The following is a 9232-nucleotide window of genomic DNA, read 5'->3' on the forward strand; positions in this document are numbered from 1 at the left end:
GACCAACTTGAACCTGATCTTATATGTTCTTTACAGTTTGTCCTTGGTTTGAAAGAAGAATTCCAACAAAAGTCTCCTAATTTTTTTTTTTTTTTTTTGCTGTACGCGGGCCTCTCACTGTCATGGCCTCTCCCGTGGCGGAGCACAGGCTCAGCGGCCATGGCCCACGGGCCCAGCCGCTCCGCGGCATGTGGGGTCCTCCCAGACCGGGGCACGAACCCGTGTCCCCTGCATCGGCAGGTGGACTCTCAACCACTGTGCCACCAGGGAAGCCCAAAAGTCCCCTAATTTAATCGAGGTGCTCAAAAATCTGTGGGCTACTTCTAATACTGATGTTGGTAGAATAAAAAGTATAAAGCCTGTACATATTCAGATAGATATGGCTAAACTTCTTCCTAAATTGCCTCACTGTCCATTAAAGCCTGAGGCTGTACAAGGCCTCACACCTTGTCACATAGCAAAAGACTTAATCACGCTGAGGCTGGTCATTTCTGTACCAGCCCCTGCAACACGCAGATCCTCCCAGTATAGCTAATGGGCGGGATGATGATTTGTCCAGGACTTGAGAACTATTAACAAGATAGTTGTTCCCTGTTTCCCAGTGGTTCCAATCCTGAACATCCTTTTATCACAAGTTCCGCCAGACTCAAAAGGGTTCACTGCTGTGGACCTTTGCTCAGCCTTTGTCAGCATCCCTGCGGACCCCAACAGCCAATATCTATTCATCTTGACTTGGAACCATCAACAATATACCCGGACAGTCACGCTTCAAGGGTTCACTGAGGCCCCCTCCTGTTCCTCCCAAGTGCTCCACCAAGATGTAAGACCCTCCAGTGTCAGGAAATCAACCTTCTACAGCATGTAGATGACCTCTTGCTGTGCTCAGTTACCAAAGAGGCATCCATAAAGCATTCCACTTATTTGCTGTAAGTAAAAGTTACAATTATCTCTAGACACTTTATTACCGAGTCGTAATGTAAGCGGTAGAGGAATTCAGCTATCTCCAAAAAGAATTAAGCTAAACCAAGGACTTCCTAGGCCCAAAACTAAGCGATGGCGTCATGGATTTCTAGGCCTAGCAGGTATTGCCGACTATGAGTTCCTAATTTTTCCCTATTAGCTTCCCCTTTCTATGAACTTACTAAAATTGCTGTCCCTGAACCCCTTCCATGGGAAGATAAACATGAGCAGGCCTTTCTAAGACTAAAACAAGAACCTCCTGTCCTAGGGCTACCCCACTATTCCAAACCTTTCACCTTATCTGTGCAGGAGAGAGAGAACCAGGCCCTGGGAGCATCGAGAGCCTGGTAATAAACACAGGCCTGTCACAGCATCAGCTTGATTCTATTTTTCCTGCCACCCCAGCTGTCTTAAGGCTATAGCCACAGCTGCGAAGTTAGTAAAGCCTCAGAGGATCTAACCCTAGGCAATGATGTTTATTTACAAATTCTTTACACAGTCCAAAGTCTTCTTAATTCTGAGCTGACCCAACATTTCTCTGCAAGCAGACTGACCTTCTGTGAGATCCTTCTGTTCTCACCGCCTAATTTGTACCTTAAACATTACAACATCCTTAATTCTGCTATGTTACCACTTCTACCTGATGAAGGTGAGCCCCATGACTGCACGGTAATAACATCCCATTTTGTGACACAACGTTCTGATTTACAGACATCCTGTCAAGTAATCCTGATCTAATTTTGTCTGTGAATGGTTCAGATTGTAAAAAAATGAGAAAGGCGATTTCCACGCTGGTGATGCTCTTACTACCCAAAATGAACTACTTAAGAGGGAAAGTCTCCCACAAGCTAAATCAGCTCAACAAGCCAAGCTCTGTGCCAGTTATCAGGACAAACTGTTAATATTTATACTGACAGCTGGTATGCCTTTGGTATTGTCCGTGATTTGGGAATGTTATGGAAACTAAGGGGCTTTCTTACATCCTCTGGGACCCCAATCAAACATGGATAACAAATAAAAAACCTTCTTACTGCCATTCTCTTAGCTTCTGAAATTGCTATCATTAAAATTGAGGCTCACACTAAAAGGACTGAATCTGAATATCAGGGAGACACCCTGGCTGGCTTTCATGAGAAGGCCATAAAAGTCTATAAAAGTTGTGGCACGGGACTTCCCTGGTGGCACAATGGTTAAGAATCCTCCTGTCAATGCAGCGGACACGGGTTCGAGCCCTGGTCCTGGAAGATCCCACATGCCGTGGAGCAACTAAGCCCGCGAGCCACAACTACTGAGCCCGCGTGCCACAACTACTGAAGCCCGTGCGCCTAGAGCCTGTGCTCTGCAACAAGAGAAGCCACTGCAATGAGAAGCCTGCTCACCGCAATGAAGAGTAGCCCCTGCTTGCCGCAACTAGAGAAAGCCCACGCGCAGAAACAAAGACCCAAGGTAGCCAAAAAAAAAAAAGAAAAAAAAGCTGTGGCACATGTGGATGAAGTCCATTCTGCTTCTATATTGTGACCTTTTGTTGCCAGACTTCCACCATGCTGATGTCCTTGCAACAGAGCAACAGTCTGCTCCTGAGTCAGAGAAATTAAGATTGACTGTGAAGTTCCTAGGATCCTAGAGAAGCTGCCGCCGCCACCAGTACCATCCTGTCCGCACCGCGCCTCAGCAGCCGGGATGGGGCCGCCGTCGGGGAGCCTCAGAGCACCGTCCCTAGCTCAGCATGATGGACTTGGAGCTGCCGCCGCCGGGACTGCCGTCCCAGCAGGGTAGCCCACCATCTCCTCCGATGGCAGCCTGTTCATACCTCTTATTCTAAACCAGAAGGGGGTAGTGGGAGAGAGAACACAGATCGTGATGAAAACTCTAGAAACCAGAGGGACCAAGTACACTTCATTTACTCAGGACATGGATTTGATTGACATACTTTGGAGGCAAGATATAGATCTCTAAGTCGAGAAGTATTTGACTTCAGTCAACGACGGAAGGAGCATGAGCTGGAAAAACAGAAAAAACTTGAAAAGGAAAGACAAGAACAACTGCAAAAGGAGCAAGAGAAAGCCTTTTTTGCTCAGTTACAACTAGATGAAGAGACAGGTGAATTCCTCCCGGTTCAGCCAGCACAACACATCCCGTCGGAAACCAGTGGACCTGCCAACTACTCCCAGGTAGCCCACATTCCCAAACCAGATGATTTGTACTTCGATGACTGCATGCAGCTTTTGACAGAGACATTCCCATTTGTAGATGACAATGAGGTTTCTTCAGCTACGTTTCAGTCACTTGTTCCTGATATTCCCAGCCACATCGACAGCCCAGTCTTTATTGCTCCTAATCAGGCTCAGTCACCTGAAACTGCTGTCCTTCAGTTAGCCACTGCTGATTTAGACGATATGCAGCAGGATATTGAGCAAGTTTAGGAGGAGCTATTATCCATTCCAGAATTACAGTGTCTTAATATTCAAAGTGACAAACTGGCTGAGACTAGCATGGTTCCAAGTCCAGAAACCAAACTGGCGGAAATTAACAATTATCATTTCTATTCATCAATCCCCTCACTGGAAAAAGAAGTAGGTAACTGCAGTCCACATTTTCTCAGTGCTTTTGAGGATTCCTTCAGCAGCATCCTCTCCACAGAAGAATCCAGCCAGTTGACAGTGAACTCATTAAATTCAAATACCACAGTAAATACAGATTTTGGTGATGAATTTTATTCTGCTTTCATGGGTCCTAAAACACAGCCAGTAAGGCCTTCTGGGGATACAGTCCAACCCTTGTCATTGTCTCGGAGGAACAGTGCTCCACTGTGTGATGCCCAGTGTGAAAACACACCAAAGAAAGGGGTGCCTGTAAGTCCTGGTCATCGAAAAACCCCATTCACAAAAGACAAACATTCAAGCCGCTTGGAAGCTCATCTCACAAGAGATGAGCTACGGGCAAAAGCTCTCCATATCCCATTCCCTGTAGAAAAAATCATTAACCTCCCAGTTGATGACTTCAATGAGATGATGTCCAAGGAGCAATTCAACGAGGCTCAACTTGCATTAATTAGAGATATACGTAGGAGGGGTAAGAATAAAGTGGCTGCTCAGAATTGCAGAAAAAGAAAACTGGAAAATATAGTGGAACTGGAGCAAAATTTAGATCATTTAAAAGATGAAAAAGAAAAATTGCTCAAAGAAACAGGGGAAAATGACAAAAGCCTCCATCTATTGAAAAAACAACTCAGCACCTTGTATCTTGAAGTCTTCAGCATGCTACGTGATGAAGATGGAAAGCCTTACTCCCCAAGTGAATACTCCTTGCAGCAAACGAGAGATGGCAATGTAGTCCTTGTTCCCAAAAGTAAGAAGCCAGATATTAAGAAAAACTAGATTTGAGCAGATCTGACCTTTTCTGAGCTAGTGGGTTTTTTTGTTGTTGTTGTACTGTTATACTGAAAGCTCCTACTGTGATGTGAAATGCAGAAATATACTTTATAAGTAATTCTATGCAAAATTATAGTCAAAACTAGTGTAGAAAATATAAAACTTTAAGAAGCATTAAAATAAGTTATCAGTATGCTGAATCAGTAGTTTCACTTTAACTTCAAACTTAATTTCTTAAAACACCATTGGGGCTAGTTTCTCTATACATGTAAATACTACAAAAACTCCTTATTTATACTGTTCTTATCTCATTTTTTACTTTCATAGATTTATATGATACATCTGGCTAAAAGCAAATTGTTGCAAAACTAACCACTATGTACTTTTTAAAATAAATACTGTATGAACAACAACAACAACAAAAAGGTTGACTGTGGTTGTAAATTCAATAAACAGTTGGAGTTATGGGGAAATCAAGATGGCCACTTGTTTCTTCACAGCTTCTTGGCCAGTCCCGTTTTTCAGGTTTTGCATTCTTTCACTAACATGGTGCATTTAAGATGACTCAAATTTTAAATAAACTTTGGTGGGAAGATGCTAATAAAATTGCAAAAACTGTTTACCAGAAATATCTGACCTCTCAGGTCCCTAATCCTGGAAAAATTATCTTTGTTCCCAGAGGCCTCCGACCTCCTCCCTCTGGACACTTTTACATCTGCAACTGGACTTCATTCAGTTGCCACCTAGAATGGGTTATCACTATGTTCTTGTCATCATATGTATGTTTTCTGGATGGGTTGAAGCTTTTCCCTGCCACAAGGCTGATGCCCTCATAATGGAAAAAAAACTTTTAGAAAATGTGTTTTCCACTTTGAGTAAACCTTCTACAATCTCCAGTGATCAAGGCATCCACTTCTCTGGCGGTGGGGGAGGGAATCATACGAGCCTTAGCAAAAACCCTGCAAAGTTTTTGGAGTCATCACAGTCCCTATCACCCTCAATCATCAGGCAAGATAGGACTAATGGGATCCTCAAACTTAAAATCTCTAAACTTGCTGAAACTACTGGACTCCCTTGGTCTAAGATGTTGCCTCTGGCCTTGCTGACTGTTTGTAATACACCCTTTGGGAAACATAAACTCACTCCACATGAGATAGTCCCTGGTAGACAAATGTCCCTTGGTATACAACTGTCTGATGATCCCTTGTTTCAAGCTAATGTGATCAGCTACTGTAAGGCTATAATGTCTTATGCTAAAGCCTATCAACAGGTTAAAGAAGATTTCCTGTATTCCAATTCAAAAGATCGTGTTGGTCACGGTCTGGAGCCTGGTGACTGGGTATTCTGGAAACGTCATCAGAGGAAAACAGCCATCGGACTCCGTTCGAAAGGACCTCACTAAGTGTTCCTGACCACTAACACGGCTGTGAAACTAGAGGACATTGAGCCTTGGGTAAGCACATCACAGCTAAGGAAGCCTCCACCTGACATCTGGTCCTATACAGATGCTGGAGACCCCTGAACCAAACTATAAGAGAGAAACAGCTGACTTCAAAGTAGACTGTTTCCACCCAAGACGCCGGATCAAGACTTCATACTTTAACTGAACATGAATTTTTTTTTCTTCTCTTTCTTTCTTTTACTCTGGCATTGGCTTGGAAAGATAACACTCTCATCTGTGTCTCCCAGGCCATTGCTAAGGGGAGTAACCTTTCAGAATGCTCAATTTGTCTTCAAAGATTCTAATCTATCCATGATGCTAGAGACCCTCTGTGACCAATTTCTCTTCTATTTCCAATGTCACTGCAAACTACGATTAACCCCCATTTAGAACTCTCTTACTAAGTTCAACTCTTATCACCAGAATACCCTGTGCCTTGTTTTTCCCTTTGTCAAATCATAACTGTATGTACTCAGTCAGACACAAATACCTACAAAAATCTTAGTACATTTGCAACCCCACGTTCCCATGATTATCTAAATCAGATTGGCCCCCAATCACTAAGAGATCAAACCAGCAGTGCACATCTTTACAAAGCATTTAGGATGACTCTTTATTTCAGACTAAGAGATTCTCTTCCCATATGTGCTGAAGACCTGACTGACCCCTGGCGTGGATGGGTAAATGCAGCAAACCCTGTGAATGAGTCCATTAACAGTGCCCAGAATGGTCTGTGCCTCAACATGCTTTGTCTCTCTCTGTGGTTGTTTTCATTCTCCCTGGGCCTATGGATGCCTAGATGCCTAGGGCACAGCCAGGCAACGCCTCTTAGGTTATCTAACTGTGCCTCTAACTTTCCACAAATGAGTTAAGTCATCTCATTGATTGACTTCCCTGGATTTACACCATTGAGTTAGAAAGGAATTATCAGAAGTTGTTCATGGCTCAAGATTAGCTTCCTTTGGCAGGGCCATACTTCCCTGGTTATGAGTAAATACAAATGACAATATGATCAGGAACCCCTCCTTAACTCCTGAAGACATTGCAGATTCCATTGCTAAAACAATAGCTACCCAATAAAGATCCTTAAACTCTCTGGTCAAGCTTCCTCTTAATAATAGGATAGCCCTTGATTATCTTCTAGCTGGACAAAGAGAGGTCTGTGCTGTGGTCAACACCACTTGCTGCACCTGGATAACTCTTCTGGGGAAGCTGAGACTCAGTAACGTAAGACCACTGAGTAAGCCACTTGGCTTAAGAAGGTGACTCCTTCAATGGTTCTTTCTTTGACTTATTTGATTTTGATTGGTGTGGGTCTTAGAGACCATGGCTTGAAGTGCACTCCAAACATTAGGGATTATCTGGCTTATAATAATCATAGTAATCTCCCTGGTGTGTTGTATTCTCTCTAAGACTGGAATGTCCGAAGATGAACAAAGAGAATAGCCAACTTAAAACTCGTGAACCTGAAACCATGACCTATGGTCATCACAGAGATGAAGGAAAAAATGGTCCTGACCTGTGAATACCACACAGAGGATGGACAAAAGCTGTGAGAATTACAGAGCAGTAGCTAAGAGTGGTGCTAATGCCTTAAATTTTGATCTCATGTCTCAGTTATTCGGATCAAAAGTGGGGGGGGGCGGGGATAGTTTTAAAAAGGAGACAGAAAAATAAAAAATAAAATAGAATAAATAAAACACAATAAAAAGCAGACAGCAGGCCCCAAATAGAGTCACTTGTGCTAAACCCCACATCAGCAAACCGAGACGTATCACCTGAACTAACTTCGGTTCAACCCCCCAGGATTGTGACCTCTAACCAGTCAACCTGGAAGTATCCGATCAGCACTAGTGAGCTGACCCAACTGCCAGGCCCTTCCGTTCTCCTTAGGAAGGTGACCTTGCCTGAAACAATGCATTCTTTGCGAATCATTTCCTTTTTCCATCCCCTTTCTGCCTTTAAAAACCATTCCTTTCTACAGCTTGGGGAAGCTCCTTTTTATTGCTAGATGGGCTGCTGCCTGATTCCTGAATTGTTGAATAAAACCAATTTGACCTTTAAACTTATTCAGTAGAATTTTTGTCGTTTAACAACCTCATGCCTATACATTGCCAGAGTGTACCGGCTCTTCCCCCTTACCCCTCCCACTCCAGCCCATTGAGGTGTTTACTGAAGAAGCCCCACTGATCGTGGCACTCCCCTTCCCCACTAGATCAAAACTTTCAGTGTCTATTAGCACTAGGGTGACCAGATGCTCTGATTTGCCAGGGTCGGTGTTAATTTTTATCTGTTGTCCCAGCATAATTATTAATGGTGCCTCCTTTTATTCTCAAATGTGCCCCAATTTGGGTGATAAAAATGACATGCTCATCTTACTTATGACTATCTGAATGGAGCATAAACACCCTACCTTCACAGACAGGCCTCAACCTTCCTTCTCAAATTTCCCCACCACTTCACACAGACCCCAATCTAACATCTTCCCAGTGGGCCTCCACCCAACTTGATAAACACATTATAATCCCCGCCCCCCCCGCTTCTAGGCATTCGCTCAAACGATACCTGTCTCCTTTCTGCCTGGCCTGAAAGAGCTTTCAAAGAGCCCCTGCACTTGTCCATCCATGAAGACCTGGCTTAAGTTCCAGGATGAAGCCTCCTTAAGTGCTGATAAAGTCTTAGTCTGAATAAACCTCTTGTCAAGGGTTATCTAGGCTTCCTCTGACTTCCCAATGTCTCTTTTCTGTTTATCCTGGGTTGGAGGATGATCAGAGGAGTCATGTCAGGCACAGGGAGAATATCACAGGCTGTCGCAACGGGTCATGGGAGAGATCTGGGGCAAGCATGGGGCTGGCCAGGCAAGGAATGGTGGTGAGAGTCCTGCCAAATAAGAGACTGAAGTACCTGTGGTCTGGGAAACCTCTCTTGGGGACTGGAATTAGAGGGATGGAAAGGTTTTGTCTGGTCTTGTCAGTTTTACCCTGAATCTCATTGAAGACCAGCAGAACCAAAAGGCCATTTCTTAGGAACACAGTTCCCACCCCCATAACCACACCTCTCATCCCTACTTCCGTCTAATCATACCTCTCACCCCTACTTCCGTCTTTCTCCCTCCCAGCTCAATGTGGATTCCCCACAAAATATACGACTGCTGATTGTAATAAGAAATATTTTTTCTGAATTCCTAAAATAACATGTATTTCCATTTAACATTATGAGCCACACCTTTGGTTCACAAGAGCAATATCTTCTTAAAAATATAAAACATTTTTGTATCAATGATCCTTGCCAGGACCCTTACAAGATTCCAGGGAGTTAAAGAGGAGAGAGACAGCATTAGTCATACGTTGCAGGGGATTGAATTGGGGCTCACAGAGGGGGAGGGACCCAACCAAAGCTTTACATTTTAAAAGTAACAAAAATTCATGGCAGAGAATTTTTTAAAAAGTCAATAACTTAT

General features: G+C 43.6%; 1 pseudogene across 1 annotated transcript; it reads left to right on the forward strand.

Annotated features, from left to right (window-relative positions):
• The first annotated feature begins 2610 nt into the window (after nt 1–2610).
• LOC308607659 (nuclear factor erythroid 2-related factor 2-like) lies at nt 2611–4544 on the forward strand (annotated as a pseudogene). Its single transcript has one exon. The product of its transcript is annotated as a nuclear factor erythroid 2-related factor 2-like (transcript).
• The last annotated feature ends 4688 nt before the right edge of the window (nt 4545–9232 follow it).

Source organism: Mesoplodon bidens, assembly GCF_964165515.1.
Source record: "Mesoplodon bidens genome assembly, chromosome: 19".
In the NCBI taxonomy this organism is placed as follows: domain Eukaryota; kingdom Metazoa; phylum Chordata; class Mammalia; order Artiodactyla; family Ziphiidae; genus Mesoplodon; species Mesoplodon bidens.